This window comes from Lepidothrix coronata, unplaced genomic scaffold (genome assembly GCF_001604755.1).
Source record: "Lepidothrix coronata isolate B3197 unplaced genomic scaffold, Lepidothrix_coronata-1.0 Scaffold3, whole genome shotgun sequence".
Taxonomy (NCBI): Eukaryota; Metazoa; Chordata; class Aves; order Passeriformes; family Pipridae; genus Lepidothrix; species Lepidothrix coronata.
The window spans coordinates 9,519,622-9,544,809 of NW_016690183.1; the positions used below are offsets into that span (position 1 = coordinate 9,519,622).

The following is a 25,188-nucleotide window of genomic DNA, read 5'->3' on the forward strand; positions in this document are numbered from 1 at the left end:
CAGTCTCATTTAGACATAGGTGAGTGGCAGTAGGATGGAGGATGTCCAGTTATAAGGGGGTTTGTCTAACCTCGCAGCACCCAACACCTGGCACACAACACAAACTATCTCAGTAACACTAAAAAGTGTTCAACCACCAAGATGGAGAAACTAATAAGAAAAAGTTAGAGACCTTTGATGCTCGTTAAACTTGCACCATTGATCTCTGTACTAGGGAGCCAAGCTAACTCTAATTATATCTCAATACAATCGTATACAATAGTTGAACCTCTTCTCCCCTGTGATTGGATAAAAAGGAAGGTCAGGGATGTATTATTCCACAGTCACAGCTGCTCTTCATAATGATTTCTCATTCCACCAGCTACTCTTCCCATCCTTTAATTATAGGGCTGAATTCTGACAGCTTCTGTTCAAAAGCTTTCCATCATCAAGTCATATCATATTTATATATGCAGTATTTGGTATTTATATCATGTCCCACTCAGTTCTTACCAGGATTTTTGAAGGAATGTAACCTGTTCCTTCTCTTGCAATGAAGCAGGTCATTCTAGACTTTTATGTAGAACTACAATGTGGTTCCCAAAGGAACAACTTTAATAGGTATTGACACAGGATTGCAAAGTTGTGCATTTTTGGCTCTGAACTGGTGAAAGGGAATATAGCAATAGTTTGAGAGAAGTAGAATAGGCATGTGAAAAATTAACCTCCCATTTCTTTACTCTGATCTATTTTTTAATGTCTTTTTTTTGACCTTTGTCTTCTATGGGAAAACTTGCAAATGTGGGGTGGAAAGGGCTAGAAAACCATAAGAGAAATATGAAGAATTGCCTACTTACTCCCTTTTCCAATGATAATACCATGGATAACTTCCCCTGTTAAATTTCCGAGTTTGAATATGCTGTGTTTCAAATTACTGTTTCAACCTGTGTAGTGCCATAGATTCAGTATTTAGAGAGCAGATTTCAGAAGAAAGGTTGCAATTCCTCTTCCTTCTTCCTCCTTTCTCTGTTTAAAACTTACCTTTTGTGAAGTGCCAATTTGGTTCTTCAAGGCAAACACAGAAGAAACTTGCAAATGCTGATAATTTGTCAGGGTTTTAATTTTGAATCAGGTCAGATAGAATTAAAAAGAGATGAGGGGGAAATCCTTTACTTTACAAAATTGTATTTTTTTCCCTTATTAAAGCAATTCAGATCCATTCTATCCTTTTGCTGTTAGGAGCTTACAGTAATCTACTTCGAAGGTATTAGCTAAGCTTGCAGAATCATGAAGCTTTCAACTTTACAATATTAAGCAGCAAATTCTAACATTTTTATAAGCCTGTATTTCAACTCTCATTTGTGAAGAATCATCTCCACATCTGATTTGGTCTAGTTCAGAGGAGCAATATTTTTCCTGAGAACAGCTTTCAAAGAAACAGTTATGGAAAGAGAGCCAATAGTGACTTATGGTTTCAAAATCTTTTCTTTAGCCTATCAATTTCCAACATGCACACTGTATCTATATTTTGCTATTTACCCCTGGTTTCATGAACTCCTGCTGATGGAAAAATTTTGCCTTATCACTGCAAATAATTCAGGTTTTGAAAACTGAGGAACTACACCAGTGTAAATCAATTATTATACACAGACCACGGTTCATGTATCTGTGTTCCATTCACTTGGCTATCATTTATTTTAGGTTTGCTGTTATAAGGTTAAATTAAAAGAATTTATTGTTATGAATTGTTATTGTGCCTTCATATTTCAAATGCAGACAGAAGTAAATTTGATCCACAGTTGGCAGAATACCTTCCAGGAAAGTTAAGATGCTACCAAAAATGTACTGGAAAAGGGATTTTCCCAGGAAATTGTTTAAGTTCCCATCTGAAAAGGAGAGAAAATTCTCAGAAACTCTTACCATATAAGCTCTGAAAAAAATAAGAAGTCATTTGAAACAGAACAAGTTGGTTATCCAGTTCATTTTCCATTGATGAAAGGACATAATTTGACTTTGACCTTCAACATTTTACAAAAGAGCTTTTTCATCATTGTTTAACTATATTTCATAAATGAAGCTTTGAACTAAAAGGCTGTTTAATATGTCCAAAACAGAGTAAAATTTTCAAAGCAACCAGGTCAGTGTAGTTACATTTCATTGACGCTTTCAAGAAACTTTCCGTTTCCTTCAAAACCTCCTAAAGCTTCAGCTTTTTCTGACAATGACAAGGTTTTCTTAGAAAACTAAACTAAATGAAATATTTGCTTCATGGGAGGGACACTCCTTCTTTCTTTTCTTTAAAAGCAAATTCCCTATGCTGAGATAGAGATTTTGAGTTTTCACTTTTTTAAACTAAAACTAAACATTCTTGCAGTAGCTTCAGTCCTGCTTAAATTATAGTGTGACTAACTGATATTTTACCTATCTTTATTACAAAATTTGTCTCTGTATAGCACCATACAGAGAGAGCTCTTTCCTATTTGCTGTACACACACTGTATTTCAGGTGGTTAATCAGATTGTCCTCCATAATACCATTAGGCAATTTTGGGATCCCAGAAGGACAACCAGTCATTAAATAAAAACTACAACATCAAACACAACAATAACACAATATTTCAAAAACAAAATGCTCTATGTAAATTGCTTTACGTCTTTCTAGCAAAACATTAAAATCTTAAAGATCATAAAATGTAAGACATTTTGCAAGTGCTTCTGAGCTCAGCTGAAAGAATAGGGCTTAGAGTAATAAGGTAATTTAAATTGGAACGGACCTACTGAACACACATTCAGTCCAATCTCCTACTCAAAGCAGGACTAACTCCAAACACAAATCCGGTTACTTAGGGCTTTTTCTATTAATTTTACAGACATTTCTAAGGATGCCATCTCTCTGGACAACCTCTTCCAGTGCTTAACCACTCCAACTGTGAAAGCATTTTCCTTATATCCAGTAGGAATTTTCTATTTTGCAATTTGTAACTGTTTTCTCTGAATCTTTTGCTTAGCACCTCTGAGAATAGTTTGAATATCTCTTTCCCTAGAACTATCCATCAGGCAGTGAAAGCAATAATTACTGCCCCTCCAAGCCTTTCTTGGGATAAGCAAACTCAGTTCCCTCAGACTCTCCTCACACTTCACATGTTTCAGTCCTCAAATGCTTGTTAAATATATGATACCTTGTGAATCAGGAAAAGGGCAGAGATTGTAAGCTGAGTGTTTTCATAAGTCAAGATCTAAAAGTCAGGTCTTTCCTTGTCCTGGGTTTTAAAAGACAATCTTGCTAATATATAGCTACTACTGATGCAGTAGCTCAACCAACATGTGAAAGATGTCCTTCCACATGTGGCAGTTCTCTCTAACTGCTACCACCCATATAGCCAAGCAGCTAAGAGACCTCAGCATGATTCTTTTGTGTCTGTCTAGCAATCACAAATATATACTGTTCATTGGAAGGGAATATAAACACCAAAGTATTATCCAGTTCCTTCATGACCTTCAAGCTGATAGACATCCTTAACAGAGACCCAAGGATATATAGCAGGAGCTGCATTGCCTACCTCCACCAATTCTCCTGGAATCACTTCCATAAACTTGCCAAAATCCTAATAATCCCTAGATTACTAGCTCAGGCTAGTAATCTCCACTCACATCCAAAAATAAATGAACAAAATTCCAAACCGAGAAAGATACCAAACCAACAGGAAATTGCATATATGCTTAGTGATTTATCAGGAAAGCAAGACAGTGTCCTGCCTTCAAAAAATTACTTTCTGATGTTGAAAGAAAACATAGCATGTAAAGCTATTAGGCTTAATCCATATCAGCCTTATTCTATGCAATTCCATGCCTGAAAATAGGGAAAATACTCTATGACTTGCCACACAAAATTTTTTCCTCTGTGAGCTCAATTTGTAAAAACTAAAATTGTTCTTAAATAATATTCAAATGTTTAAGGGAGTCCATCTGTAGATTTTAATTTTCTGGGCTCCAGGGATTCTGAATTCTGCAGAATGTATTAAATATGCATTGTAGGAAGAACTATTAGACTTGACCCTTTGCTTGAGATCTTTAGAGAAGTGGCGGGTGATGCTGTTATGCTGTAGATTTCTCCCTCCACCTTATTCCTTGTCTGCTCTTTCCTAGTTGTACTCACACTCTTGAAGAGACTTAGGCAAGTAAACATCATCACTTATCACAGAAAGCAAGCCTGGGGCCCTCCACATCTCCTCCCTCTTATTTACACATGAAGAGCCAGTAGTTCATAGTGACTGAGCTATGATCAAGGAAATTAAATTCATTAGTAAAACAAGAAACATTCCAGACTTGCACAGCACAGCTTGAAGTACTCAGCTGAGGAACTAATTAAAGACAGATAGCTGAGTGGGTAATGAATAAACACACATTGTGTGGGTAGAAATAGCTAGGACAAATATGTGTACTCCCTGTTATATTTGATGGGAAACGAAATTATCCCATATCCTCAAATAAATTGAACAGTAAGAGCTTTCCTGCAGCTTTTAAGTGCAGACCATCCTTGAGAGTGGGACAGCAGGCAGCAGGATCAGCAAATGCAGACCCTGCAATGGTGCTTTTGCAGCTCTCCAGCCCTCAGGCAGTGTCCTGCTGCCACAAGGGTATGTGCTGCACGCAGCTATCAGAGAGTAAAAGTAGGCTAAAGCCTGCTGAGTGCATCCTGCATTCTCTGAACATAAGCATAGACCTGTTTGACCCTGTGAACAAGAGGCTTTGATCGATGTTTTCTTTATGCACCCCAGTCCCTTACCCACCACTGTCTGTGCCTCTTCCCTAGTGATACTTCTGTGGGCAGTCATCAGTGTAGAACTCCTTGTACTCCACATCCTGGTGCCAGGGAGTACCCGCTTAGGGTAACCAAAGAGTTGACAGGAAATATCTGTCCATTAACATCAGGTAGCACTGCGGACCTTTAACTTCTCCATTTGAAGAGTATCAAAATTTTTCTGCATGGAGAAGATACAAATAGAAGGGATGCCTGTAGCTTTTTAAAGAGTTAATGCTATCTTTTTGTATCAGATTTGTAGATTGTGATATGCTGCACACCAGCCATTTCCAGAGGCTGCTTTTTCACAGCAGTCTGTAAATGAGCAGAGAAAACATTTTTCATGACATAAAGGCAGTCAAAAGAGATATGAGCTTTGAAAACACAGATAGAGAGGAGCTCCTAGGGGAACTCAAATAACCATTTACTAGATGAAAAACAATATTAAGCTCAAGTTAAGTTTGCTAAAGCTTATGATCAAACTGAAAGTTCAATGCACAGTTTTGAAAGCATCAGTGTGATATAAATCTTACCATCCTAGCCATTGGTGGTACAGATTACTAAACATTTCTATTATATCAAATCATCTATCAGAAGATGGTGTGGCTCGTATAGGAAATATAGCTTGCATATTCTTGGTTTTCATGGATGAGGTCAGGAAGAAGGGAAGTCAGTTATATAGTTTAACCTCTCTAAGTCTGTATTTCTGTGCTCACAGGTACTTGGACTTTCAATTTTCCTTGGAGTGTTAAGACCCCTGTGAAATTTATAAGGGACAGAGAGGCAGAAGGACCCAATCAATAGAGTTCAGAGAATTGACTGCACTAATAACCATCTTCTTGGCTTACAGATACCATTGAGACCCTTGTAGCTACTATCTTTGACATTTCTGGAAGCCTTCTAGAGTGAATTCACAATCTCCATGGCTGCAGGCGGCTAAAGATACAAGATATTTTGTTATGCTGTTTGGCACTAGGATCTATTCTAGTCCTTTCACCCAAGGCGTTTGTTTATTCCGGAATATCTAGGATCCTGAGTTGGCAAAGGTTAAACGGAGCTAAGTAGCATTCTGGAGACATCCTGTGCTTTGTTTGGTTCCATGAAATGGAGGAAATCTATCACATTGTCAGAAGGGGTGATATAAATAACTTGACAATTGAGCATGTGTGCTTCTGGTGGCTTGTGTTCTGGCTTATTTTGTTTCATTTAATATTTTTGAACAATGTATGGAAACAAAGTCCTGATGTTTCTCTGCTGCGGGCAACTAAGGCACTGTCTTACTCCTTGTACCTCTGCATTTATGAAGTCACATGTAGCCCCAATATTCAGCATTAGGCTGATCTGGATAGCAGTAAACAGAAGTGATTTCAGACTCCCTTAGACAGATTAAGTTTACCAGGTGTGAATTTAGAATTGATATTGTTGTATATATTGTGGGTTTAACCCTTTGATTATATTGCTTCCTGCAGCTGCTTCTTCAATTTATAGAAAAGATGCACTCCAGCAAAAGTAGTTCTTGCAAAGAATACCTGATATTTCCATTAAGCATTTTTCCTATTCTTAAAAATAAGTTAAGTGCATTTTGCATTACTCGTATTTATAGTATTTTAAGTCTTCTTCTATTCCAAAAACAATTGAAGAAATCTTTGGCCACAAGAATATTTGATTCAAAGCAAATGGACACAGTAGCAACAAGAACTACTGCCAGCTGTAACATCTGATGAATTAGTAATTCCTGGACTACTGCTTTGCAATCTTTTTAAGTAGTTAAAATAGCATACAGGAAATAGGAATAGTATATAGGAAACAATGTAACTGTCATTAAAAGATCAACATTTATTGACAGTTGACTATGCCAGGATTTTGCATTTGCAACACTAAAGGGTTACCACGCTTCCCTCAGGATCAGTTGCATCCTTGTTGTCAGGATCCACAGTGAGAATACTCTCTGTCCAAAATACTCAAATCACTAAGCCTTTGAAATAGAGAATGCAGGAAAAGACACTTTACAAGCATAACATGGAAAAATACTAGGCCTCTTAGAGTTGTGGGGTTTTGGGGAGCTCGTTTGTTTGTTGGGGATTTTCTATTTTCTATATTCTGAATTAATTTTCCTGTCTCCTTCTCCCAGAGTTGGTATCTCCCAGAGATACTAATACACAGCTGGAAGCAGAGTGAGGTCAGAAAGAGAACAGCTTCATGTGGTTCAAAAGCATAGTTCGCACCACTGTGCCAGAGCTTGTCCTGTTCTCAGCTTCTCCCATACAGTGAGGAGTCACCTTCAGAACTCTCATGTTTTCATCATAAGAGACAGACTCTGGCCATACCATTTCCTCATCAAATCAACTTTCAGTTCATCAGGCATCAGAGATGAGCTGGCTGGGTACAGCTGTGTTGGCCCTGCTGTGCACAGAACTTTTGGAATCAAAATCCCTTTCTTCCAGTGCTGATGCTTAACAATATATTTTAAATAAAAATTTATACTAAAACTGGTTGGAATTCAAATTTTAAGTGGAAATGAAAATCACTGAATGCCGTGCTGCTACTTTGCTGTTGTTTGGGATTGGTGAATACATAGAAAAAAATTAGAAGAATGTAATTTATCTACTTTTATTTTAATGTGGAAAAAATTTAAGTGCTAAAAGAAATGCTGTTTCTACTCTGAAAATGTTTCCAGGGTAGTATATGAATTTCATCATACTTGTATAAAGTGTAGATTAATAAGTATTTTTATTTTTTATTTTTTACATACACAAAATATCCCTGAAACATACCACTCTCAAGTTCAATATGAATTGCAAGATAGAATTCTACAGTATATTCACCATAATACATCCCATGAGCTTTACAGACTGTTAGCAATATAATAGCTATAGTTTTCTATTTTTAATTTGTAGTTTTGATCCCAAGGTACTCTGAAGCTATTTTTAAAAACATAAACAAGTTTACTTGTTGCTGACTTACAGTGCTGTATTCAACAGCATAAAAAAAACAGCCACATGAGTATCATGAACTTACTAGAAAAATTTAGGAAGTTGGGTTGCAATTGCACAAATTTTAGCTTTACAACAGATGAACACTACTCTTTCTGGAAACACCTTGTAATTTTCAGTCAACCTTAACAAAGGTAAGTGCAAGAATACTGCTTCACAAATTATTAATTTGGCATAGGAACTCCTTGTCACAGGACACTAGAGACACTAGTTTTTACACCATTCTTAAAGGGATTGACAAATTCAAGGAGGAAAACAACACACAGAGTTATTAAAGATATTGACATTTTTATATCACAAAGTGTTTGAAGTACAGGCCTCTGAGAGTTTAGGAAATCTTGACAGGGAGTATTCCTGTCTGCTTGTCCTGGCATTGTACTCTTCCCTAGACATTCACCACTGTCCTGGCCAGAAGAAAGATGGAGGGATGTTTAGTGTGACATGATGAAGTTATTCTTATCTTCTTAACTTTTACTTCTAAATTCTTACAGGAAAGGTCAGTCCAGACTGCATACCTCAAAGGTAATGATATTGGAACCAGTGCAGCAGAGCAATTAATGGCCATTTTCAACATTAAGCAAATGCTTAAATGCCATAATCTAAAATAAAATGTCGTGATTTAGTGAAGTGATAGTAATAATATTATTCTAATTATTTTTAGTAAATTACCAGTACTATATAAATAATAAAAATATAGTCCTTGTCGTGTGTGCCAATAACTTTTCTTTGGCTCATTTAATGATACTCCCAATAGATGGAAAAGAAGAATCTTTATAAAGGAGGAGTATTTTTTTACATAGCTCCCAAAAAATTTATATATTCAGTTCATATTAGTTCTGTAACATGAGGTAGCTCATGATGCTCACTGATATTTTATCTTGGAACAAGAAAATAAATTAATCTCTGTGTCAGTTTTTAGCGGCCTATCAGAAGTAGAGCAATAGCTTAAATGAACAATTTAATTAGTCCTCTCACTATGAATATTTGATCTAAGTTAAGTACCAGGTTGCCTTTCCCTGCTGTTCCTGCTGACAAAGCTAATTTTCTTTTTCAGTTCAAACTCAGTGACAGACAGCTGCATTACTCCTAGACAAGGAAAAGCCAACTTTTTATTGATGTAGTTTAAAACATTTATACTTTGAAACACCATAAGACAACATGTAAAGGTGATCTGATGATGGATAACAGCATTGAACTATACACTTTCAATGAAAATGGATAACATTCAAAGAAATAAATGTATTTAAAATGTATTTAAAACATATTTTGCTTATGCTAATTCACCTCTAAGAAGATTGCATACCTGAAGAGGGAGCTTTATGCATACGCAGCCACCATTGTTTGCTCTGATGTTCCTACTGGGAAGTTCAAGGATTTTTTTCTTCTTCTAGGGATGAAGCAAATTACTAAATGGTCAGTGAAATCTGTTGGTTGAGTCAGATAATGACCAGAAACCCCATGATCCTAGAAAAACTTTTTTTCATAACGATAAGAATAACAATGGAAATTCAACTTTTCAATATTCCTTAACAATTTTTGGATACTGCAAACATTATCATCCCCTGGGAGAGTGTGGCAGTGCTATCTCAGCTCATTGTATTCTAAGCAAAATAAATAAATGCCCTACTCAATTATTATGCTGCACAAAAGCTTATAATTGGTTGTAGGATGTAGCTTCCTCAATTGCCTTCTCAGTGCAACTGTGGTGTGAAAGCAAGGCCAGATCTAGAAAGATTTGCTATACCTATTTTCCACTGAAGACAATGTATGCACATAAGTGTAGATTTTGATATTCAATGAGTCACGTTGGTTCTTTGTGCAACAGCATGTGGTATCATGATATAACCCAGGTACAGACTGACTCTGCAATTGAAGGAGAGTCTGTTGTTTGGCTCCTGTAGTTTTTCGTGGAGGAAGTTTGTATGTTTAAGACAGACATTGCAATAGGAGAACTCTGAAGTGTACTGTTACATGTCATCATATAGGTGTACTTTGCATTTCTGTCACCATCATCATAACCTATGAGGTGTTACCTACTTGCACAGTCAGTCACTAAATTTTATACATCTTTTTGGTGACATGTAGTTAGGTTTAAACATTCTTTTCTTTTGTACTGTGATGGTGTGGAGGTTTCTTTCCTCTTTTCTTTCTGTCTTTAAGTGCTCACTGATAAAATAACCAGGACACGACTGTGCAGTACAGAAGCAGCTGGCCACTGACACTGTAGAATACATGTCCTAATTTCAAAAACTGAGAGTAGATAATAGAGGCAATGTAAGAATTATAAAAGTTAATGAATACTCTTTTTCAAAGAACAGACATGCAATGTTTTCTTGGGTGAGTACTGATGTCTGATGATTTAGGGATTCTGGGATCTGTTTAAGGACACGCCCTGGCTAAGGAGAAGGGGTTCCTGTCTGCAGTATCCAACTAGTTCTTTTACATGCTGCCCCAACAATTCCTCATCGAAGCCTTTGGGTTAAGTAGTGACAGTAACACTTGAATGGGTTGAATCAAAACCTCCTAGATACCAAGGCTTGGGGAATTTGCACTTTGTTTTTATCATGTTAATACTAAACTAGGCGTAATCAGATAATGAAATTTAAAATTGGAACTTGGAATACAGGTTTAATCTCAATAGATCAAAATACAGACTGTGAAGCTGCTGTTATTAAGGCTGTTAACATGTTTAAATGTTATTTCTTTTGGGCATATGCTTAACTACCACCCTCAGCAATAAAAAATTTGATATTGTTGTCATCATAATTTAAATCCATACATTGCAAAGAATGACCACAAATTCTAATTGTAATTCTAATTTGTGAAATCTTATCATTCCCCATAATGAAACAAAATAGCAACATGTTTCTCATCAAACACTTCTGGGAAAAAACAGTTCGGGAAAGTACAGAAAGTTGTTTATGCAAGTTTATGAATATCAAATATGATTGGGAACTCAGTATAGTGCAAAGAACTTCGTAGGTAGGAAGTGATATATTTGTTGCAGGCTCAGATGTGCAGAGAACAAATAGATCATTTGGCATTTGGTTTGGGCCACCTGGAGAAACCAAGCCTTATAATTTCTTTGAGCATCCCCACTGCTCATTTCTCATTTCACCAGAGTATAGCTTTCCTATGGTTTTCAGAGAACTAAAAATCCTTGGAAGCCTTGCTGGTTTTCAAATACGAGGAGAGTATCTAAAGACTATCAAGTGGAGAGTTCAAAATAAAAGCCACTATATCATAAGAAAGTGTTTGTAGCATCTACAGAAAAACTGTAAACAAAATTATTAAATGGTATTCCCTAAAGAAAATGCAAGAAAATGGGTTCAGGCCCTGGTACACTTAAAAAAAAAAAAAAAAAACAAAAAAAAAACATGCTGGTGAGAAACTGAACAATTCTATCCATTCAGCTCTGTGCTATCAGGAATACTTTGAGGCTCTGTTCCTGTGTTCAAACTGTCTCTCCTTCCCTCACCTTCCCGCTGAAGAATATTGGCATCAGAATCACAAACACATTTGAAAGTATTGTATAGTAGACTTATTTTGGGTAATAATGGTTTGCATCTTTTTAGTGAGCATGTTAGTTTGTTATGATTCGCAGACTCAAGAATTACCCATTAATACCAGGTAGACACAAAGGTCATAGACTGCCTAACCAAACTCTTGGAAATAGGCAGGAAAGGAGAAGAGTCACTGTTGTATTCAAATGTGGTTTGAAAAATCTTTGTCAGTGCTTTAACCCTCAGCTGTAAGAGCCACATAAAAAAGTTAGAAAATGAAGGGAGGGAAAGGGCAGTAGGCAGAACACAGACTTCCTCCTCCTGGCATTTCTCTTAGATGTGGGTGTTTACAAAATACTGTAAGAGTTTTACATCAAAGCACGAAACCATGTTCTGGGCTCATCCTTATCCAAAATTAGCTACGCTTAATTACAGACTTATATGATGATTTATTTTTTCCTGAAACCTTGATAATTGCGGTGGACCAAACCCTTAATATTAAATCTGATTTTAAAGGCAACAACACAAACTGTACCTTCTAATGTTGTCCTAAAGCATTTGTTCACTGCTGATATAACTATCACAATGCCTAATACCAAATACATACCAACTCCACAGCTTTAGCAGCAAACATTTCTAAAAGAAGACCCCCTTCCCTCCAAAAGTGTGAGCTGGTTTTCATTTGCTGGACTCTTCTCAGGATCACAGTATCAGATCACACTGCTGCAAAGTGCTCAGTTATTTTAATGGGGCTCAGATTTACAGCTTGAAGCATATGATTTAGTTCTGTATGCAGCTCAAAGCTTTTTTGGCAAAGCATTAAAGAGTCATATATTTCAACAGCTATAGCTTTTCTTCTTATTCTAGAGAACATTTAAAATTGCATATATGGTAATATCATAAATTCAATTTCAAGTTAAGTGTTACAGTAAACTGATTTAGAATAAATACACGTTATATAGCCCTACAAACTTATGGTCACTCAGCATCTTCAGAATCCACTATATTTAATTTTTCACGTGAGTTTTTTGCTCTCGAGCAAGCTGGAAGGATTTGTTTGTACTGAGAAGTGTAACAAGGGAAGACAGATTGTCTGTCTCTCTTGTGGAGCAACCTAATGGGTAGTCTACTGCTATCTACAATACCCTTACCAACATAAATAGTGCAGAGTTGTGATCCACTTGTTGATCCATACATTGTATGTTCAGATCTGCTCCTATCAACTCTGCCTCTAAAATATTCTTGGATAAAAATGTGGATATGTTTCAGGCTAAAGCTGTGCCACTGACATGCCTTCCACTTCTCACTGCTGTGAAAATTTATCATTTTCAGAGCATTTTGGGGTTATCCTTCCAGGAGAACAGCTAGAAATGTTTGGCCTAAATTTCGGTTTTCTTTGCTTGTGAACACAAATAGCTTTCTAGAACTCTACAGTATATTTTGTACTTTTTTCCTTTTTACACTGTGTCCATTGCAGATCTTCTGCACTTTTGGGATGCCCCATCTTCATCTTCTGTCTTTTCTTTCCACTGCTGGCAGTATCAGTTTTCATTTCTAGATCACACTAGCATGTGTAACACTTGCTGCATAGGATCCAAAATACTTGTGTACTGGCAAAGCACTAAGAATGGAGACAATTGCAAGCAGGCAAAGTAAAATGTCAACTAAATCAACTAAAATCTTGTTGATTTTTTTAATGACAGTGAAAGTATAAATAGAAAACAGTGAAAATGCACCAGTGCTAAATATCACCTGAATTTCTATGTTCTTCCTTACTCCTTTGATGCAAAGGAAAGATACTTCATTTCTCAAGTTTGGATTTGAGCTGGGAAAGAAACCCTTGCTTTTTTTTGACCCTTATGTACTTCAGCTGAACACATTTGATGTTGAAATTCTCAAGAAAATAAACTCTGTACTCCTATTTCATAAAGTCATTTTTCAGGGTAGCAGAGGGGGAAGCACTTTGAATTTTTGCTCAAACATTATTCAAATGGGGCAAGTCCAAATTACATTCTAATGCAACTTGTAAGGCACATAAACTGCAGCACTTCCAAGGAGTAAATGCCTGTGAACATTATGCAGCTGAAGTAGAGTAAGAGTGAAAATAACAAAATTATGTATATAATCCCAAAACATTCTGCATTTCATATGGTGTTCATGTAAGGTGGAATGCAAGTAAGTTTTCATATATACTACTCTAAAGTGTCAAGTGAATATTTGGGCAGTATAAAACTAGACCAAATCCATATTTCAGGGCTAGCTCAGGTAAATCCTAGCCTTATACTCAGAACTATGATTTCGTTAACTTTTCTCAGTATAGGGAACTCACATTTTCTTCTCATAATAGGATCTTAGTTTTGGGCCATGACTGGAGGGAAAGACCATAGGACAGAAGTATTAGAAGATGTTAGATCTGCACTTCTTCCCTGCTGCTCTCTCTGAAACCTGCAAATGAGCCTGGCAGAAGCGGAATTGAAGATTTAGCTGGAGCTTTGTAAGAGCTTCATAGGGAGATGTGAGCAGCAGTCCCTGGAGCTGCTTTAATTTATGATACTGCATGCACAAGCCCATCAATCAGTCCGGTGTTCAGAAGACAGAAGAGGATATTCAAACCTGCTTGCCATACCTATCCTGCTCACCACAGTGTACATCTCAGAATCTCAACAACTTTATTTGTTCTTTGCTGAAATACTGCAATATCTTTGCTTTCATTTTTGCTATGTGATTATAAATAGGAGTAAGTAAATAACAACCAAGAACTCTAGGAATTTTGTTTTATAGGATTAGTCTACTAAAGAAATTGCTAACCTTAGTTCATCACTTGCTGCACTGCATTTCATTTAAAATTTTTATCATTTTATCATATATTCCTTGGAAGGGATTTGGACGACAGGGGGACTTGTGCAGTCTTTTTTAGTAGATAGGGTAATAGATAGGAAACATTAATTTAGTGGTTTCTACAGCCTTTCTGAGTGTTCTTTTTCAATTTTTTTTGGATGGCAATGGTGAACTCTGAGCAAAGCAATCATATAAGCTATTTCCAAATTTGTAAAAGTATGTATATATTTAATGCCAGTTATTAATTTATGCTACATAGATGAAGCAGCAGCTGTAGTAATGACATTCTAATTGGTGTTCACAGCATTAAGCAGCATATTAGCCATAGGTTTACAGTTTCTTTGTGTGCAGTATTTGCTGATGACAGTTTCACAACAGCAAGGACAAACATACCTTATTACAGTTTCAATGTACAGGAAATATTAAATTCCATTTGGGATAGCCACCAGCTTTAGAAAAAGCTGCTAGAAGTTCCCAGAGGGTAAAGATCTGGTTTTGTGTAACAATGCAGTATCTACAGCTGCGAAATGAAAGTGTGCTCTCTACATTTGTTTCTACATACACATGACATAAACACTTTTAATCTGGCATTCAGTTTAGCACATTGCTGTATTACAGTTACAGGTATTTAAAATATGTCATGGGATTGTGAGGTTTTAAGGTAGTTCTTTTCACTGCCTTCTAGTTTCTGAGTATGACTCTCATGTTTTTTAAAAAAAGTTTCCAATGCAGTTATTAGAGCCAGGACCATTTTCTTTTTTTTCTTTTCTTTTTTTTTTTTTTTTTTAATTTAGGGGTTGAGGGGTTTTGGTTTTGTTTTGGGTTTGGTTTTTTTGAGGTGAGGGAGTGAGGAGGACAGTTGAGGGAAGCTAAAATTTCTATATATTTCTGTAAAATAGCTTCAGGAGCTGACTCTTTTACACAGTCAAAAGACTAATGATAAGATACCCAGAGCTGAAAACAGTAAAAGTTTAGTCTTTCTGCACAAGGAAGCTAAAACTGATAGTGTCATTCAAACGAGGCAGAAATGATCACACATTTGTCAGAAGTTCTCTGCCCTAGTTATTGTGCAGCAGGACTACATGCACATCACTTCAGACAATAAAGGGTTTCAGCCTGCACTGATTAGACTGAATATTACAACTTATATCTATCAGAGGGCAAGAGATTGACAGCAAAAGAATGCCTTTAAATATGCTCATTTGTGAAGCACATGCATTCCTTTTCTGATGCTTGATCTCAGGAGACTGATAGAAATTATTTTTCTGCTCTCCTCATCTTTTTACCACTCATTTTCGTCCATTCTGTTTCTTTGTCTGTTTGAAGAAAAAGTTTCCAGTACAGGTTCATTAATACAGCTGTCCTGGTGTCCCTTGGTGCTGTGCCTTAGACTGCACTTTCCAGGTTTAAGCATGGTTCCTGCATGCTGATCTCCTGGCTACAGTGAAGCAGGCATTGATTCAAGCCAGCTCATGCTTGCATCGCCTTGTCTCCCTTTCATCCATTTCTGAGCAGTGGCACTGAGCTCCTTGCAGCAGAAAGTCAAAAAGCAAGGGAATGAAAATGAGATTTTAGAAACCTGTAAGGCTTGGCCAGTATTTTTCAGAGGGCATGACAAACCTTTCTCGTTAGGCATGTGATCAAAATGGAGCCTGCCGGCTTTCTTGGAGAATTAATAGGAGTTTCAGCATTGTATGCGGAGTTTGATCATAAATCATGAATGTGGCCAGATCCCATGTCCAAATTATGTTTAGTAATGTGAGTCAAGTAAATACAGGACTGCTCTCTGCATTTGTCACTGGCTCATTTGTCTGGAATTTTTCTGAGTTAGAAAAAAAAGAGCTCAAAGCAGGACTTCAGCTCTTCTTGCTTCATCTTTCTCTCAGAGAGAAGAGATTTTTCTACCTAGAAACAATACTGGGCTGAAAACTGATTATATAGGGATGTCATCTTTCACACAGGAGATTTGCTTGCTCAGGACCACCTGCTAATATGAACTTCGGGAAGCTGTCTGCTCTCTTTTCTACTGGCTGGTTCCAAGAGCACCTATACTCCAGTGAAGCTAAGAGCTGGGCACTTTACCGACTCATCAATCATGGACAGACTGCTGACTAATTTCCATTATAGTGTCCATCTGTGTACCCCATTCTGTGGGGACAAAAAGCCACTCTGTAATTATGGATAGGCCCTTAATTATACCTGAGCAACTTCATGAATAGAAATAGGGACACACAGATCAGACTTTGATAAGTATTTAGCCAGTCATAGGCTTCACAGGTGGTTATGGAGTTTGAGCCAGAGAGAAATAAGTTACCTACATTTCCCTGGGCCAACGATGTAGGACTGGTAAGAAGAGGAAGGAAAGGACTTGTGTTTCAGTTAACAAAATAAACACCCAATTTTGATAGTCAGTGTTGAGTTTGGAAGCATACCCTAATGAAAACTGTGGAAAAATAAATGAACAGGTATGTACAGTCATGGGGTAAATTAAACCCCTGAAGAATCCTATGGAAACAATGTATGAAATGATTTTGAGAAATTGAAAGACTAATGGCATATAGATACCAGAACAACATCTGCAAATTCCACACTGTTTTCTCTGCTTGTGTCCTTTTAACTAAATGTCCTGGGGAACTGCAGGTCTCAAACCCTTGTATGATCATGTGATCTAAAGTCTTTATTGCCATTCAAGTAAAAAAGTGTTCAGCATACATAATCTTCACTCTCCCAGAGGAACCATAAAATATTTTTTCCCTTGGGGTGCAAACTGTTTTAGGTTAATGGAATGAATCTGAATTAGGGGAGGTTTCAGTTCAATATCAGGAAAAAGGTTTTCATCCAGAAGGTGGTTGAGTATTGGAACAGGCTCCCCAGTGAAGTGGTCACTCACCAAGCCTGTCTGAGTTTAAGAAGCATTTGGGCAATGCTCTCAGGCACATGGTGTGATTCTTGGGGTGTCCTGTGCAGGGCAAGTTGGGTTTGATGAACCTGATGGGTCTCTTCCAACTCAGCATATTCTATGATTCTAGGTTACTAAACGCCAAACTGCAGCTGCCTAAATCATAGTTAATGTGTAGGAATCACAGAGGAGCCATATATTTTAACAATGTCCCTCAAGTCACATTTAAAATTTGTGAGAGGAAGGTTAAAGTCAGACTGTGAGAAACAAAATGTTCAAAGAGCTAAAGCATTGAGCCAACATTTCATTTGGAAGGATCTATCTTCAAAAAGAATGTCATAACGGGCTATATTTATTAATATGGCATTTGGGAACTTTTGGATCATGTAGCATGTGCTAGTGTTATTGCAAAAAAAGTTAATGCAATATTAGACTGACAACTACTGATGTAAGGTTACCTACACACATAGCCACGTGACAGAGTTCCAATATAAACAAGATTTAAAGTTATTTAGTAGGAACAGTTGCTAGTATTGCAGTAGCACTCATAGATTTTAATAATTGCCACAAAACACACAGAAAAAATGATACAAAAGTGTTAGGACCCAAAGGCACAAGAAAAATATGGATTTAATAAGTGAACATGGTGATCTGTAACAGCTTGAATTGTGTCTTCTGATAGCTACCTCCTAGTCCTGCAGTCAGATTTACCTTGGAAAATCCAAACCGTAGTCATATTCCATGTGGGTGTAACCATCTGCTTGTGTGAGTTGGACTTGTAGCTAAGGGCATTATTTAGAGGATGCTTGTCTCTGTTACTAAAAACATTTAATGCTACAACATCAGCTTTCAAAATGTAGTCCATTTTCCACCATCTATCATTTAATTATGCTTTGATTTCATTCTCTATGAGTAATATAGAAGATCTCTCTTTGCTGGCAGTTCTACTTTCAGATTTCAGATACTACTACATGACATTTTAAAAACTATAATTGCAATAATTACAATGTAATGAAAAGACTATGTTCTCATGAAGTTTGAAAAGAAAAATAATAATGAGGTGTTTGCTTTTTTTTCATTTAATTCATGTCTAATCCCTCCACTTCTTGCACAGTATCTGTTGAGGATGACTGTTGAGGATGTCAGTTGCTTTACATTATTTTTCTAAAAATATAAACATAATCTAACAGCATGAAACTCTTCTTTTTGGTTACAGGCGGGTTACATAAGCAGGCTTGAAAGAGACCAAAGAGTGCACAACCTTGCCTTTCCCCATGAGAAACTAGTTTTATTAATGATTTCCAGGACAGTGCTTTCAAGAAACAATGGAGAACATGATCACTGTATGGTATAGATGGCATATTACCTGCAAATTTGAATAATATGTCTCCAGACAATTCAGCGGCACCTGTGACACTAAAAACATCTATTTATATTCCACACTTCATGTTTTTGGCAGCTTGATGGGATGCATGTTCCATCATTCTGACACAGTGAAAGAGAGCTCAATGTGACTCAGTCGAACAATGAGCATTAGCTGCTGGGATTAAAGTTTTTTGCTAAACCATCATCTACCATCTATTTAAAACTAATCATATAAAGACAGTTTGCTAATTACCTGAATTAAACAGGTTATCTGAATACCTGTAATTCTTCATGACCAAACAAAAATGCATTATTTCAACTAACATGTTCATATCTGTTCAGAGATGCCCAGGTATTATTCATGTTGAACTGAATCAACAACCCTGTCTGAGCATTTAGCACTCCCATTAAAAGCTTGTTGTGTCAGTCTGTGGTTTCAGCCTAAAAAGCCAGTTGTGTCTCAGGCTGCATAAAAAGAAACATGGCCAGCAGGTCATGGGAGGCAATTGTGCCCCTCTACTCTGCTCTTCTGAGACCCCGCCTGAAGTACAGCATCCAGCTCTGGGGACCCTAGCACAAAAAAGACATGGACCTATTGGAGTGGGTCTAGAGAAGGGCCATGGAAATTGATTGGAGGACTGGAACACCTCCCCTCTGAAGGCAGGTTGAGAGAGTTGGGATTGTTCAGCCTGGAGAAGGCTTTAGGGAGACCTCATCGCATCCTTTAAATATATTAAGGGGCCTTATAAGAAAGGAGGGAGAATTTTTACCAAGGCTTATAGTAACAGGGCAAGGGGCAAGAGCTTTAAACTGAAAGAGAGTAGATTTAGGTGGGACATAAGGAAAAACTTCTTTTCTGTGAGGGTGGTGAAACACTGGAACAAATTGCCCAGAGAAGTTTTGGATCCCTGGAATTGTTCAAGGCTCAGTTGTTCTGAGCAACATGGTCTAGTGGAAGGTGTCCCTGCTCATGGCAAAGGATTGGAACTATATGAACTTTAAGGTCCCTTCCAACCCAAACCATACTAGAATTCTAGGAAGTCCACACTATTGCACTACAGTACGCAAGTTCAATATCGCAATCTTACTTATTTACATTATTCAGTAAAAGAATCTCAACAACATCACAGCATGTCATGATGAAAGGGAAGTGGTGGAGTCACCATCCCTGGAAGTGTTCAAAACCAAGTGGACCTGACACTTTGCAATACAGTTTAGTGGGCATTGTAATATTAAGTCAGAGGATGGACTTGATGATCTTGGAGGTCTTTTCCAACTGTAGTGATTCTATGATTATTATGAAAAAGGGGAGTCATTGGAAGCTCAGATAGATAGGCTTGCACACTCACAGAGTTTAGTATATATTTCTACAAGCCATTGCTTTTATTGGGAACTGCGCTGATCCTCTCTAATCAGCCAGGGCATCAGCACAGGACAGTGAAGCTATCAGGCTCAGACCATGTTTCTGTTGGGCAGTCTCATCAAACAATAGGCACAAGTGTTTGGTGTTGCTTCAGCCTGTTCAACTCTGTTCTCTGGGGACAGCTGGTACTAGCCTGAAGTGTCAGAAGCTGACCACATCTTTAGCTGTCTCCTCTTTGATTTAGGGAGGAAGGCATGTCCTCATATAAAAGCGTTCTTCCTTTCTGTCTTCATCTTAATTAGCAATACCATAATTCCATCCTGAATATATGTATTTTTGGGAGGCCACTTGACCCGTATTACTCCTCTTTTTTTCCACCCTCTTTTTAAAAAATAGCACCATGCAAATACACATTTTAGAGGAAAAAAATGCATTACAAATTGCAAAAATGTAGACTGTTCTTATTAAGGATAAAAAGATAATGCAGTCAAATTTCATTATGCATATGTTATAAGAGTAGTTGCCTTTTGCAGTTGCAAGGCATTCTATTTGCATTCTGGAGATATTCATGAAGACACAGCATATAACAAACTGTCTCTCAGCTCAAGAAAAATAGGCTGAAACCGTTGCCATTATGTTAATATAGACAATAAAGAAGTAATTAAATGTCTTTAACTGCCTTTCTTTTAAATGTCTCTCACTCCAATTACTTTCCCCCTATTATTCATTTTTACTCTTATTGTAAATGTATCAATCTTGTAAATGTTCATGTTTGGTGTGCTCGCTTTTGATAACTGACTGACTAGGGAGAGTCTTTGGAAAAAAGTGGAGACTGTGCTCCCTGACTTTGTAAAGAGGTTAGGTAGATAGATTGTAAGGATCACAATGTTGAGAGCAAAAGGAAATGAAGCAATGAAAATAGGCTTAGGATTCAATATAGTCTGGAAAATAACAACAGGAAAATAGGTGGTCAGGGAAAAATCAGCAATCTGAGCTGGAAATTACTCTGTCCATTGTAGTAAAACCCACTATTAAGATGATGGTCAGTTCCTGAAAAGGCTGATATGAAACACATTCCTCTCCTATCAGCTTCAAAGTTTGTGTAAGCTGTTCATCCTCCCTCCCTCCTTTCCTCACTGCCTTCCCCCAGCTCAGATATTGATGCCCCCCTTTTGCCAGTGCATGTACAGGGATGGGAGTAAGGGGCGTTTCCTGCGAGTCCATCATTCCCTGTCCCACTATTGCTTTCCTGGCTGCACTCCCAGAACTGGCTAATGATCACAGGCAACATATGGTCTGTGAACAAGAGGTTTCTTGTTTTTAAAAACAAAGATCAGGTGCTGGAAAAGAGAGCTTGAAAGCGATGTGTAAATGATAGGAAATCAATAAGGGAGGACATGATATGAAGCTGGTGAACCAGACACACCAGGAGAGATTTTGAGGAACAGATAATATAGTCTGCAGCTGGAAGCTTGCTGCTGGGAGGGAAAGAATGCGACAGGAGAGTAGCTAAATAGCCATATAGCTCCCGTATTGGTACCCTGCACTCACCAGGATCTGCACATATCCTTGGGAATGCACTAACTTTCTAAAAGAGACCTGTGTCCTGCTCCATGGCTCATATCCACAGAGCTATTTGAGTAATTTATTCCTGTTTAAGAGTATCCTGTTTTATCCATCCAAATCAGTAGCAATTCATGGGCTGTTATCTGGCGTGAGCAGTGGGCAGAGCTCTGATTTGGAGTACTGCACTGAAATGAAAAAAATCTGAAGTACTTCCATACAAATTTAGTGTCCCAATCTCTCTAAGTACTTTTCTGGTCTGAGAGAGAATTCTGTGCCACCTAGACTGATGTTGACTTGACCCAAAGACTGAAGATGTTTGAATAAGAGGCAAGATAATTACAGGGGAGATTTCTTTTGTTAAAAATCAAAGATTGGGAATGTAACCTATTCTCAAAATAGACATAGAGTTTCCTGTAACTGACATTTCACTCTGTCAATCCTGAATCAAAAAATAACAGCAAAATCAGAGTAGCCATTGAGGAAAACACTTACTTAACTGAAACAGTTTTGAGTATTAAACAGGTGTTGAGTATTAATAGGTGTTCACCACTGTGATATGTATATTACAATGCAGTATTTTTCTCCATATCTTTTTTTGCACCAGTTTGGTCTCCACATATTCAAATACCATCAGCTTCCAGTGGACAACACTATAATGCTCGGTTGCAGATAAAGAATAATATATGACTGGAAAACATTTACTATAATCCTACAGGGAAAATACAGATAATGTAGACTTTCTTGTCCAATTTACAATGTAGAGGGATATTTTTGTCTTGTGCTTGTCAATTCATGTGAATATTTATTTCTGTAGATTGTTGCTTTCTTTCACCCTGAAAGCTCTCTAAACATCTATCCAGATATTTATTCTGCCCTTTCATTACAATGGAATGAGTTGGCTTCCTAATTCCCTAATTTAAGCATTATTTGAATGGTGCAGATGATTTCTATGGTACTTATAAGACAGTAAATGTGTGCTGATTTTGCTCATAATAAACAATGCACAGTGGGGCTGCTCTTCTCACATTAGGGATGGTCAGAATTGCAGACTACAAGGTTGTAGGTATTAATAATGCCTTTTGTGTACTAATCCAAAGTGCTGTCTTTCCCAATTTTGATCATTATGGATATTTGGTTAGAATTAGCAGAACTGTATTTCTAGTGGGGAACTGCTAATCCTTGTCTCAGTGCTGTTAAAATTCAGAAAGTTTTCTGCAAACAAAAGAAATATCCTTCTGTATCCTGAAGCCATTTTGTGTGAGAAAAGCTAGTAATAGAAGCAAACTCCTCCTGCCATTGCAAACCACCCTGCACATTTAGGAAGATATAATTTTCAGAAGTTTTAAGGATCTGTGGATTGTTAAGATGTCTCCATACATCTCTCTCTGAGGTGCAAAATTTTTGCTTCTTTGTTTTTTCAATACAATTTTCATCTGAATTCAGCATGTTAATACAAAACAAAATATAACAAAAACCCACCAAGTTTACTGGAGCTGAAATCCAGGAAAACCAGACTACTAAACCCATATTTCAGAAGTATTTTCCACCACTTTATTAAGTTTTATTGAATTGACTACTTCTGTAAATATCTAAGAATATGAATTAGGAAACCATATTCAGGCTTGTGGGTTTGACAGTTTTTTCTTTGATCTCCTGTTCAGAGAGAACCAGGTATATTACCTACCTTTGAAGATGACAAATACAGTAGGTGTGTTAGAAAACATGTATGAAAAATTGCTATTAGAGTGTCTGAGTGACTATTTCTTTTAATTTATTGCAAAATTCTTTTCTATTTAGAGAAAACTTTTCAAGTAGGCACTATCAATTTTAAATCATTGATGGATAATAATGAAAATATCAGACATTTGATTTGTACCTTTCTTGCTCCTGCTTTTTTGGTGTTTGTTGCATATGCATGTGTTTCCAGAGTTGTGAAAGAAAGTTGTTTAGGGCGTTCAAGATCAGCAGCAAAAGTGGCATGAACTGTCCTTTCCCACGTCCCTCAGTCTCTCTGGGATATTTGGTGTCCTCTGTCCAGCACAACCAAGAAGGTGTGCGGCTGAACGTCTTTCAAAGGCTGGAGCTTTTCTCCCGGCTGTGGTTGCTATACCACAGAACATGGAGACCACTAAAGAAATGTGAAAATTAATGAAACAGCACAGAAAAGTCATGTAAACTATTGTTGTGATCAAAATGCAAGGGCTGATTTTTATTCTATTTGTGGTTGGTATTAAGAAACCAAGCTTATACAAGCAATCTACTCCCGTACTGCCTTAAGGCTGTATTTTATCTGTGGATGCTTCCTGTGGTCTGCACAGGCCTCTTGAGCCTTGGTCTTCCAGTTCATATTATCTGAGGAAATGCTATGTCAGGTATAATTTATCAGAGTGACTCTTGCTCCCATGTCAGACTGGCACGTGTAATCAGACTGGCACACCATGCACCGGGTGACATTGGAGAGAAATCCCTGCCATTCATGCTATCTCATGCAGAGAGGTCCTCCAGACAGAATACTTCTGTTCTACCAGTGGAGAAGCCCAGGAAGTAGAATATGAATCTGGAAGATGAAATCTGCCTGGAGCTCTTCCTTCTGCTCCGGGAAGGGAGCAGGCTGTTGGAGAATATGGCTTGCTGCTCCAGACAGCCTCCAGATAGCCTCTTTCCATTCCAGCTGTCTCCTATCCACCTGCCACAGACCCTGTTCTTCTTTTGCACAGTATTAGGTGATCATTTTATCCTTGTTTATGAAACAAATCTATGCATTTTACAAAGCAAGCAGAAACTCTCAATTTTTACTGGGTTTTGTGGTTATTGCGGGGCAGCAAGAACAAGCAAGCTTGTCAGGGATTGCAGCCAGTCTTTATTGCAGAGAAGTTACAATGTGATTTTAGACACAGCAGCTGGAAGCCACGAGGAAAGCAGAGTGAAAGAAAATATTGAAGGAAGACTGAAGAATGAGTCCTGAGTCCCAGCATTGACATGAGTCTGTGTCAGAGGCTGGGATGTGGACAGCCAGGCTGTATTACTGGCACAGCAAGAAGTGTCAGGAGGTGATGGCAGAGCAGCTATCACCCTGTGCTGTAGGTCAGACCCTCTGCCTTCATTTGTTCAGTTCAACCTGTCGATTACAGTGCCACACCAATTACCCACTGATGTCACAGGTGAAGAGTGCAGCTTTCCAATAATCTGTGTCTGGACAGTCACAAGAGACATCTCAGTAGGCTTTGAACTCACTGTGCCCAATTCCTCAGCTCCGAAGCCAGTGGTTAGTAGCTTTTAGGAATGCCTCTTGGCTTTAGAAGACTGGAAGGCAGCTGCTGCCTGACTGGCAACACCGGGTAATGCAGGATTTCATTCCTAAAGTGCAAAGATAAATGGACAAGCAGTTCTCCAAAGGGCCACAGGGGCTCGGGAAGGATGGAAACACACTCCAGAGGAAGATGAGGCTGTACTGCAGCCAATGTCACATAGGGACAGGGAGAACTGCTCCAAAGAAAGCAGTGGGGTGACAAGGCTGAGCCTCCTTGAGAAGCCACCTGGTTTTCCTTGTTGCCACCTTATGCAAGACCAATACAGGAACTGCAAAGGAAGCAGGGCACCTACAGCCTCTGAGAAACTGGTGATGCAGGATATTTGAAACACGGAGATCTGATGTAAGAGGACAGTAAATTGCCCGTCCTTCTGCTATTTCAGCAGACGGGGTGGGGGAATAAACAAAAACAAGCGGATCTAAAAAAGCTAACCTCTTTGTTGACACTTTCTTCGATACAAAGGCAAAACTCCTGTTCTCCTGTATTGCCTTTTTACAAAAGCTTGTAGCCTGCTGCCATCTAATGGAGGATTTTTTTCAAAGAGACGGAATCGATCAGATACCTAGATGGG

General features: G+C 37.9%; 1 protein-coding gene across 2 annotated transcripts in view; it reads left to right on the forward strand.

The window, feature by feature from the left end:
• CNTNAP2 (contactin associated protein-like 2) overlaps positions 1 to 25,188 on the forward strand; it is a 1,033,702-nt gene that overhangs the window by 867,164 nt on the left and 141,350 nt on the right. The window lies entirely within an intron of this gene.